Source organism: Seriola aureovittata, chromosome 2, assembly GCF_021018895.1.
Source record: "Seriola aureovittata isolate HTS-2021-v1 ecotype China chromosome 2, ASM2101889v1, whole genome shotgun sequence".
NCBI classification, from domain to species: Eukaryota; Metazoa; Chordata; class Actinopteri; order Carangiformes; family Carangidae; genus Seriola; species Seriola aureovittata.
Window position 1 is genome coordinate 19,778,475 of NC_079365.1, and position 12,128 is coordinate 19,790,602.

Here is a 12,128-nt window from a genome sequence, read left to right on the forward strand (position 1 = left end):
AGAGAGAGAGAGGAGAGGAGTCCTTGCAAACGCTGGATTTTACGAATGAGAGCAAGAGTTTCTTCAACAGTGAAAACTTGAGTTGGAAATGAAGTGAAAGTGGATGTTTGTGTGTATGTTTATATGCTGCATGTTTTTGTTCATTCGCTCATCCAGCTGCTGTTTCTCAATGTTTTTTTTTAGTCTGACTAAAGTTGCATGAATATAACTGTCACATAAAACTTCTCGAATGTCTTTTGTTCATCGTGTCTACTGGCGTCACTACTGCAATAAATCTCAGAGATGTGGTGCTAAAATCTTTTCAGTGCTACACTCTGAAGAGCACCGTCTGCAATTCGTCTCCATTCAAGTCCTTTATACCATTATTGGAAATACTGTATCTATCATAAGTCATAAATAAGTCATTGGCACCTGTTTCATTCCTCTTTTACATTACATATTTGATTGTCACACCTTCCTCAAAAGGCTGAACTTAGATTTCCTAACTCATAATTACAGACCTATTTACATTTTGTTTTTTTGCCACACAGTGAAACCATAACTTCCCACTGATGTTTGTAACGACGCAAACAATTAAAAAGTCTGAGAACAGACTTTCTCAACAGTCCATCACACAGCTGGACGTGACGCCATGACGTTGGCTCCCGGTAACCACTGACTTTAGTGAGTGCCAGATTTTTCATAGCACCAACAGGTCCACTTCGATCTTGTGAGCCTCAGATGTAGTTTGACATTATTTTACAGCATGCTAACTTTCTGCTAACACCTGTAAGCATATTAACATGCTGTGAGCATAGCATACTGAGAAGCTAATAAATGAACATCACACATTAACGCACTTGTCATCACATTATTAGTCAGTTTTTTCAAAAAGTTTGGCCAAATTTAAAAACACCATTTCAACATCACTTAAAAAAACTTGCCTGCAACTTGGAAAAATCCAAGAATGGCAAAGTTTAGCAAACAACAAAGTTTTGTTTTTCATCTAACAATCAGTTTCCTTTTCTGGTGACTAATGAGTATAGCTGCCTCCCAGGTCCTCACAAGTTCAAGATCTGAAACAGAGCTGTGCAAAACATAACATGCAGAAATTATTTTCATGCCGATCCAAGAAGGATAAGAGGACAGCCAGACCCGGTCTGAAGCAGAGGGATATTGATCCCAATTTTGTCTCAGTCATTATCGACTGAGTGAACTTACAAAGACCTCAAGCAGAGTTTTAATCTTGTGTAGCCTTGAAACTAAAGAAATAATATTTTTCATGAGTAGCAAACTCTGCAAAGCCTCCTTCTGGGGCTGTAAGATGATAGTGACTTTATATTCTTTTAGTAGTGGTGATGCTGTCTACTGTCCCAGATGAGGCCTTGAAAAGCACAGGGTATTTCAGAGTTAAATCGTGAGGGAGGCAGCAGCACCGAGGTACAAGTTCCTCCTGAGGCCATGGTCCATCTGGGAGCAAACACAGCCAGCATGATGTTCAACTCATGGTCACCCCAGCTGTTACAGAAAGGCTGCTTCACATTGTCTTAATTAGTCTTGCTGGATCTTGAACTTGAATCTGAAATAAATGTCTCCTGAGCCACGTCAGCGAGCGGTCGTCATCACCACGAGCCATTACACCAGCTCTTCATAAGTTTAAGTATAAGTGTTAACTAGGTGAAGATTTACACATTATTACATTAAAAAGTTTGTACCACACAATCTTTCTTATGTAGAGACTAGTTGCTAATAAATATTTACACCCAGTAACTGTCAGGTAGCTGTAGCATATGTAGCTAACTGAATAAACTGATAAAGGGATTCTTGATCAAAATGATATGATAAACTAGAAGCATTTTAAATTGTGTTTCTCAAATATAATGCAGTAGACTATAACTGAAGGTGCAGAACAATATTCCAGTCATGTTCGACAAATTGACCAAATAGCATCAGATATCATCAGCATAATTATTTATTTGCCACCTCTCCTAAACTGCATGAACACTGCTAACTCTCAAATGTAAGGCAATAACAGTATTTCCATAGGATAGTTTAACATATCGTTTGGCCTCAAAACTGTTGATTTTGGCAGTTAGTGATACTGTTGTGACTTTCTGTTTATGATGATACTTTTTGAGTTATAGGCAGAGTTATAGCCTGATTTACCAATCTTTTTTTTTTTTTAACCCTTTTTACCAGTAAATCCCTGCTTTGAAACTAGTGAGAAGTTACTAAGGACTTGGCACACACTTAAAACACAAATTTAGTAACGGATGTACAAATTGCTGCAAGGTGCAGCCCATTCTGGGCTTGTACAATCACAAAGCCTCATTGAAAGTCCTTAAAGAGTATATTTACTCTATACTGCTCCACTATATAGATTAATAATACAAAAATATAACATATATATATATATATATACATCAATAGGTTAATCCAATAATGTGAAATATATTATTCTGAAATGGGCCATTCTTTATCATAAATACTTTTACTTTTTTTTCTGTTCTGCTAATGCGGGTATTTCTACTTCTTTCCTGCCTGAATACCTTAAAAAAACATGACCCATCATAGTTTTCTTGCGGTCGCATGTGTTTTGTCTGACAACACTGCTGTATTTCAAATTGAAAGTGAAACACAATCTGTTGTTTTTTTTGTCAGCGCTATTTTGTAGAGCAGGCCTGTGTGCTTCAGACCCCATGAGAGGCCGACCCATAATTCTGACTGTGTGCCAAAGCTTCCACAAACTATTGATTCTCTTGTGCACTTTAGATGTAACCCAACTCTCGGCCCCCATCAATCCTCTCAGCCCCCTCTGCATCCCGCTGCAGCATCCAAAGCTGCCTTCTAGGGTACCAGGTCTGACTGGAAATTATTGATCCTGGCACGGACCATCTGATTATGGTTTGTTTTATGACTCTCTGGATGGGAGCTTTATTGTTTTAGTGGCAGCATCTGGTTTCTGATGATGGACTTGATGAGGTCAGTGTAGAGGGAGTGGAGGGGAGAGAGAGGCAGAAGTGAGGAGAGAAACACAGAGAACAATAGAGAAAGGGGGCAGAGTGATGCGTTAGAGGGGAGAGTTTAATCAATACTCTAAAGCATGACATCATCGTTTAGCCGGTCTGGAGGGACGTCAGGCGCTCTGCCAGTAACCGACAACAACCAGACCCTAGCCATGAATCATTAATGTCATCCGCTCATCCCTCTGTGTTGGTTCAGTCCAGTCTGATGTTACAGGCCAGGGTACCTTCAAGGCAAAGCAGCATGTTTGTCACCAACAGCAACTGATCTAAAAATGCTGATGTTGAAGCCAGACACCACATGCCATTACCGCCACTACTAGACCATCACTCTTCTTTTAAGTTTTGTGATGATTTATTACCTGTAGGCTGCATGTAACTTATCATCTCTGGGAGCAGTGACGCGTGCTGAACTTGGTTAAATTGTTTAAAAAAAAATTTTTTTATTTAAAATTGTTTCTCCTGACTCAGTTTGGAGCTACTTTTGGCCTTTGGGTGTTTCGTGAGTACGACCCCTGAAGCACAAAGCACAACATGTTTACTTTTTTATCATTTTACCAGACCTCAGCTTTCTCCAAATCTTAACCAAAATGCTTTAGTTGCCCCAGAGCACTGTGCTCTGTATCCCCAACCAACCACTGGGAAAAAAAACATTGCCTGTGAAAATAAAACCCAGGCAGCAACTATGTCTCCTATCGCCATGCAAGAGGCAAAACAAATAATTGGTATATAAATGATCATTTCTAGGGGACGGGGCTGACTGAAGTATTCTACTGTGACGTCTTCTATTACACAACATTTACTCTTACTATTTTCTTAGAACTACTGCTACCAACAGTGTTGTATACTACCATTACTGCTTCTTTGCCCATTAATACTTGTATTGTATAAACTGCAGCTAATAACAGTGCTACAGTGTAATTACCATTACAACTACAGCTACAATACTACAGTCCCTTCTGTTATTACTATTACCTCATACTGTCACTCTTGCATTGCCACTATTACTAGTATTATTACTGCTATTATTACCACCTACCTTAAGAACACCACTTTTTCCAGCTCATGGTTGGGTGTAAAATTACAACTTTCAACTACTTAATTGTTTTCAATAATTAATAAATGCAATACATCAAATATTTTGTGTGCACTGACTAAAATGTCTTTGAAAATATATGTAAAAATATTTTTCACATGACCCTGCTTTTTAGGAGATCAAAATAAAAAAAAATAAAAAAAAATAACGTCAGGGGAAATCCATACAACACCACCCACATTCTAAATTAAGCAAACCTATTAGATTGCAAACAGGAGACATCCTCTACCTCGCCCGACTGACCTCCAGACGAGACATCCTGTCTCGTCTGGAGGTCATTTAAGTATACAAAAAAACACACAAGGATGCAAAAGGCAGACCACACATATCCGCACATGTGAGATGGACACATGGACAGACAGACAGAGACAGAGAAAGGGAGAGTCTGTGAATAGGGAGAGGAAGATGGGTGATGTAAGTTGGTATTCCTGCTGTCTGGAGGTGAATTGGTCTCCTTTGGATTATTGATGAAGCAGGGAGAGCCCCTTGAAACCCTGTACTGTCACCCATTTTAACTTTAATGATCCAGGCACACCCGAACTGCTGTATATCCTTACTGTTAGTATAGACAGACCTACAGATTGAGACAGTCAAAGAGATACTGCATATCATATGATATTACAATCTGTCTTAGTCTGACAGTGGTTTATTTATGGTAAACAGAAACAGAAACAGAAACAGAAACAAACGGATGAAATGCATAGACATAACATGAAAAACAAGCTCTATAGACAAAATACAAAAATGGAAACACAAGAAAAGGTGTATTAAAGAGTCAGGTCTGGAGCTGCTTTTTGAAGGTACCCACTCATTTTCATCACTGTCCGTCAATGTCCTATGTTGGATCTTTGGAGTGTACACATAGCTAATTGTCTTCCCTGATACACAGTGAGTCACCAGATGCCTCTGGTGGGGTGTAACACACAATAATGTTCACACTATACATTGAGGGACCCCATCTCCCCACCTCAAAGTCACTCCAACCAGTGCAGCCACAAAGACATAATCCCAAATCCCCCACTGGCTTCCCACCCACAAATACTCTGAGTTTGGGGGGGGGGGGTCCAGAATACGGATATCAAGATGGGAGGAGTAATGTGAGACCTTTTAACAGCCCTTGTTAAAAGCCTGTACCACTTGTGAACGATCCAAGGATGTCCTGCTAATGGAAGTAAAAAGAGAATCAGAGTAATCCAAGTGGGATGAGATAAATGCAAGATTAGACCATGGCCATGGAAGAGAGAGCGACTCAGAGTCTACACTGTCGGCTCTGTGAGGCTGTACTGAGGCACAGTGGTGCTTTGAGCTGAAGGCTAAAGTGTTTAATAAAATATTTGGCAGCCATGTTTACAATTGTCATATTTTAGTGAAAGGTTAAAGCAGTAGTAAAAGAAGTACTCAGATCCTGTTCTTAAAAATACCATACATCAATGTATAAAATACTCTATTACAAATAAAATGACCTTCATTTAAAATCCTACTTAAATAAGCGTACATAAGTATTCTCAAATGAATGTAGTTATAATATCAGAAGACACTGTTTTGTAAAAATAACGGATTAATTGTTATTACACACAATTCCTGTTGGTAGTTTAGTCCAGTGGTTTTCAAACTGGAGGCTGGGCCCCTCTGAAGGGTCACAAGGTAAATCTTGGAGTAAAGAAGATGAGACCAAAGTTCTTTAAATGAAACCATCTGAGAAGTTTAGAGTGAGAACCTCTTTCTTTGGTAAAACTTTATCTGACATGTGGCAACAGACCTCAAGATAGTGCTCTCTGATCAAAGAGCCACTGGTTTCATTTTTAAGAACCTACTGTTCTTTATTAGATCACCATATGTTTATATGTTATACTGCAATCGGAAAAGAAACTAGTAGCCTAACTATAGCTGGTGAATAAGTGGTGGAGTTAATGTCTGAATGTCATGAATGTCTGCACAAAGTTTTGAGGTAATCCTTCTGGAAGATGTGGAGATATTACACTGGATATTTAAAATGTTGTCCTCTCGGTAGTGCAAGAGGAAGAGTCAAGGGATCACTAAAGTCGATAGGATTTATCCTCTTGGGAACACGAATGTCTGTACAATACTTTAAAGCAACTGATTTTGTATTTGTCGAGATATTTCAGGCTAGACCAAAGTGGTGCAGGTTGACCGATGACTGACATTACCATCGCTAGAGGCTGAAATCACTCATTTCTGATTGGCCAAGAGGAGTCAGTTATAAGAAAACATTTTAAACATAGTAGTGGTCAACAATTTAACCATTTTTCTAAATCAGTGCGCAAAGCACTGTTTATTAAACTGCAGATAATCATAGCAACAAGTCCGTCTACTTCCTGCTATGTTACCATTTAGTTTTCTCTCAATGGTGAAATGAACCAGAACATGTTGTAAACTTTGCTTTGCCCTCAATCAGAACGTCTCATCTTGTCATATCACTTCCATCTGAGTTTGAAATCCCTCAGCTGGATAAAAAATATGAGCCACTCAAGCAGGACATGCAGGTCAAAGCTTGGTCAAAAAGTGAGGCCTGAGATTTTAAAGGTAGAAGCCTTGGTCACCTTGGGGACCAGCCTGTCTGAGGCGCGAATAACATCACCAGCTGTGAGGAAGAGCAGATGTTGTTGACACATTTTTTCACGTGTGAGATCAAAGGATTCCCACAGTAGCTGCCGGAGAACCTAATGAAAACCCCCTCGACGATCTCCTTCACAAGGCTTAAAGCGAGGTGTGATATCACTGTATATCCACATAGGTTAATTCCAGCATCACTGCCACACATACGCCTAATGACACCTAAACACACAAGCACATGTTTATGTACACAAACAAATGTGTACATGCATATAGATACTTACACTCTCACAAATAAACACACTCACAGTTCACCACACCGGATAGTGCTGTGTCCTTGTTGCCATAGTGACAAAATATTAAGCTCAATATATATGTGTGTGTGTGTGTGTGTGTGTTAGTCACACACTTTTGTCACACCTTGATTGTGTTGAATGTTGATTTGCGAGGATTTCATCGGTGCTTTGCCGCAGCTCTGGTGTGTGTGTGTGTGTTTGTGTGTGTGTGTGTGTGTGTGTGTGTGTGTGGATGACAAAACAGAGGAAACACTTGAGCTTGTCTGTCGGCACTCCAACCAGAAATAGGCCTGATGAACACCTACTCACAAGATAAGAGCCTCTTTTCCATTGAGCCCCAGACTGAAAATCACTCTGACTCAAAAATTACTCATTTTCTCCCCCTGAATCAACCAGTTGAGAGCTGACTTTTGCAAATTATGTCCCACTTTACATCTTTTATGTGAAGAAAATACTAGACTAGGTAATTTATTGCAATAGGTGAAACATATTTCTACACTGCATAAAACATTAATCTTAACGAGACATTTTGGCTCAGATTAAGCCTTTAAGACTACGAGTGAGTGTTTGAGAATAAAGGCAAGATAGTGATGTAACTAGACTGTTGATGTTTGTTTAGACGTTTGTGCTGTTTGTTTTCAGAAAATAATGTACTCTATTATAGGCACAATAATGAAAAAGTTTTTGCAGCATGCTCTGTCAAAAATATTGTTGAAATTTTTGTGCTGCAAAAGCTCTATAGCTTGACTTTTTTTACATTTTATTTACAGGGACTCTGGCCCACACTTACAACAGTACTGTAATGAAGTTGTGATTGTTCAGGAAGTATTGAGAGCAGATAACAGGGAAGGAGGGATGCTGCTTGTCCACAGTTAGAGGAAGATAATGACAATAAAAGCACCGATTTAGGGAGTGCTGTGGTTGTCCTCTTTGCACAATTTATGCAGACAGCTTTACCCGCACTGTTACCTGTCCCACCCAAGCAAGTATATCTGGCTTGGTGAGGAACAGTCTGTCTAACAGTTACTCAAGACAGGTAAAGGAGTCCACAGCATCAATTAGAGGCAAACAGGTAAAGGTAAAAGTAAAGTTTTTTTTGGGCTTTGGCTTTAATGGCAAGACCGCATTCGGTAGCAAGCAGGCAGTCAGAGCAAGAGCAACCAACAAAAAGCAAAAACAGCACGGCAGAAAGGAAGAAGTGCTGTTGTAACCTGCATGGACAGAAATCCAGTTCAGACAGCTGCTTAAGGCTGGACTGCAAACAGACAACCGGCTGCAGAACAATGGCAAAGGGGCTGGCATATATACTGAGGGAATAATTAGGTGACTGGGATCGGGTGTGCAGGTGGGTGTGGAGGTCAGGTAATGAATGAAAGGCAGGAAACACAACAACACAACAACTTCAGAGCAGGGCCGGAATAGGCCTTTTTTTTTTTTTTAAATGGAAGACATTTTGACATGTCACTGCAAGAAAAGCACAGGTGTAAATAATAACATTAACAAGGTTAAATTCCATTAAACTGCATCAGTTTCAGGGACCTGGTGTTATTCATGCTCTTTCACACTCTCACGGCTTACTGGGACACTTGAACAAGAAATGATGAACTTGGCTGTTATCATTTTAGTGTTTCCTTTCCATTGTTCTTATCAATTTCTATTACAGGAAGCATTTTCTGAGCTGTGCCTGTCATGAGACGAGGACGGTATTTCTCGTAAACTACAGTTGTCAGTATCTTCTTGAACTAAACTGTAAAACTTTGTCACATGAGCCTTTTTAAGAGCCTTTTCTATATATTCTTTTATTTTATTTTCTACGATATTTGACCATAAGCAGAACAAACAGTTCCTCTGCTCTATCTGTAACACCATATGCCCATCATTGCTTTAACAGGAAGCTGGGCGGTTAACATGTTGGATGTTAATGGTCACAGCATCTATTTTCAGGCTGAGTGCTGCAACCTGAGATGGTTGGCAGCTGTGTGGATCTGGACTGGGCCGCTAGCCCCAGAGCACAGGGACAGGAAGGCAGATTGGACACTGGGGTTTAGGTATCAGTAAGTGTGTGTGTGTTGTGTGTGTCTCTCTGAGAGGGCAGGAAGCGGACGTGGACACCCGAGTCCTCTGATATGTAGGGAATCTGTCACCTCTGATCACATGGTGGAATCTGTCGCACCGGGCCAAGGACGGGCCAAGACTTTCCCACAGTCTGAAAATTAGTCAGAGAGAGACAGACACAGAGTCACTTCTGTCAGTTCTGCCAAAAACATGAGGTAGAGACTGAGCAACAATTCCTGTTACACCACAGCCTCTATCAAGACATAAAAACCAACTTGGTTATGAAAAAAAAAAATCAAATTACCAAGTATTCAGCATACTCTCGGACCAAAACAAAATGTTACATTTATTTTGTGAAAAACTGACACAAGAGGAAAAACCAGCAACACATAAATAACAACAAAACATGAAACTGTACTAAGCCCCTTTTAAATCCCCCTTCTCTTTTTCATTTCTATTGGGCATTTCATTGTGAAAGCACTTATCTACATTATGTATATTCTTTTATACTTTTTTTTTTCTCATGATTTGGGGTTGAAAGTTCATTCTTGACCTTGAACCATCAGTTGGGAAAACAGCCTTAACACAAGCTGTTGTGTGAAGCTTTTGAAAATGTAGATTTATTTCAACATTTTGTTCATATTAGTTTAAAAAAGGAAAGCTTTGTTATTTTTTATTGTATAGATTCATAGTTTAGCATAGTGTATACATCTGTATAGTGCAGACAGTGCTGTGTAGTGTATTGATATGTTATGAATTATTATAGTTTGTATATAACAGGACCTTATACGACGGGAATATTTTATTTTAAATTGCACTGAAGCCAGTAAAATACTGGACTACAAGCATGACAACGGAGAATGCCCATGAGATGGGTGAGAAAAATTAATCCTTAAAACACTAACAGATCAAAAAATGTACCAAATGACCAAATCTATTCTGTTACAAACATGTTATGACAAATGGATCATCCTCTCCTCTCCGCTCCTGCCCACAGCAGAAAACCTTCCAATAATTACCTGTTCTCCGCTCAGAAAACACACCGTGTGTCACTGTCAAATGAGTGGTGGCTTGTTAGCTGACAGAGTGAGAGGGCAGATTTGACTTGACCCTGTCACATGCTGATGCTAACAGAGGGAGACAGAGACAATGTCCAAACCCTCTAAGGGGAAAGACGACAGAAACTCAGATTCTTGTGTAGGATTGAATCATTTTCAAAAAATACCAAGCCATTCACCATGTATTAAGAAATGGAAAAAGTGGAAAAAGTAATGGGTCTCCTTTGTTATGACGACATTTTTACATTTTCTTATTATTTGCTCAATTGATCTGCTATTTCTATAGTTAGCTAGTTAGAAAAGCAGCTAATTAATCAATTTGTTAATCTAATTTGTTACCATTCGAGTTATTAAAATCACAAAATAAGCAGAACCTCTGAACATTTTGTCAGCACAAATTATGTCAATGCCACAATACGTTTCTTTACCGCAAACTGGACTAAGTGATTGTTCAAGGATGAGGCTTTAGAGTAACTGAACATTTCGGACACTTAAACTCAGACACTCTGCAGCTGAACACAATGTACCCCCTTAAAATGTGTCAATGTCTACCTGTGACCCCCCATCACAGGTTATGGTATTAGTCTGGAAGTTAGTTAAGGATGGAAGAATTGAAAGTTTCCACAATTTTGCAAGAAAAGGGTAAAAAATGTAGGGAAAAAAATAACTATTTATAACTATTATAAATAAATATTGATTTAATTGTATTTTGACAAACTTTGGGAGTCCTTGGGGTCTCTGCCCCTTTGGTCCGGAACCACCTGGATAGGATAATGTTTTAGTCAAGCTGAAAGTGCCAGCTGACATGACTTGAAACTGAACCAAGGTCAGCTGAGGTGAAAACAAATATTTGCGTCCATTCACCACATACACCACAACACCATTCCTTTGCACAGCACTATTTCAAAGTCTGTTTGTTTTTAGACAAATATCGTCATGTAAATTTTCCATGATGAGGAATCATATTTCTGTTTCCTGCATTTCAAGATACGGGGGTCATTAAACATTTTATTTTTCTACCAGGCTATATTTAGCAGGTGCAATTTATAGAGCTATTACCTGTAGTGCAGGAATCCCTCTTCTACTTAAAGGGATTCCACCCAGTGTGACGATAGAAACTAATCTGTGTGCATGTGCATGTATGTGAATGTGTATGTGTATGCGTATGTGTATGTGTGCGCAATCACACACACACACACACACACACACACACACACACACACACAGATGCAGACATCTCAGCTGCTGTGCTGTAAAGCCGAGATTCATGTTCAGCAATAAGTAGCAGCCTGGGCAGCAACACAACCAGGGGATTTGTAGCTCATTAGTAGCCCCGACACACACACACACACCACACACACACACACACACACACACACACACACACACACACACACACAGTGTCCTGTATCCTCTGCAGGAAATGACTTGTTGACATCCTGATTCTGAACGCTGCATCTTTAGCTCTCCCCACTGATAATGGACACTAATGAGGAGAGACAGACAGAAGCAAAGAGTCAGAGGGAGAGGACGAGTAAAGACAGGGACACCAGAAGCGGGAAAAAAAGGGAAAACAGAGCGTGAGGACTCCATTAAAAAAAAAAAAAAAAAAAAAAAAAAAAAATTAGCTGGATGAAAGAAAAAAAAAAGAGACATGGGATGAATTAGCTACGGAGACAATTAAGCGTGTTTGAATGAAACGAGAACACCCTGTGAGCACATAATGAGATTACAATGTGGAAAGAACATTCATGATTATTTTGAATCCACCAGAGAGCTCTCATCCCTGCTGATTCCAAAACCCATGTACTCCTCAATAATAAAGTATTTGACATGCAGTCTGAGCACGTTTGCTTAGTCTAAACAACAAAAGCAGTTTGATAAGACAGGAATGGCATTTCAAGTGATACCGACTCATCACTCAACTCATTTTTACCTCTCATTGTTCATAAAAATGAAAAATGAAATGAAGCCTTCCCTCTACATCAATGGTCAGCTGACTTACTGCTGAAGTACTCTAGTGATTTCATTTTGCACTTCCATACAT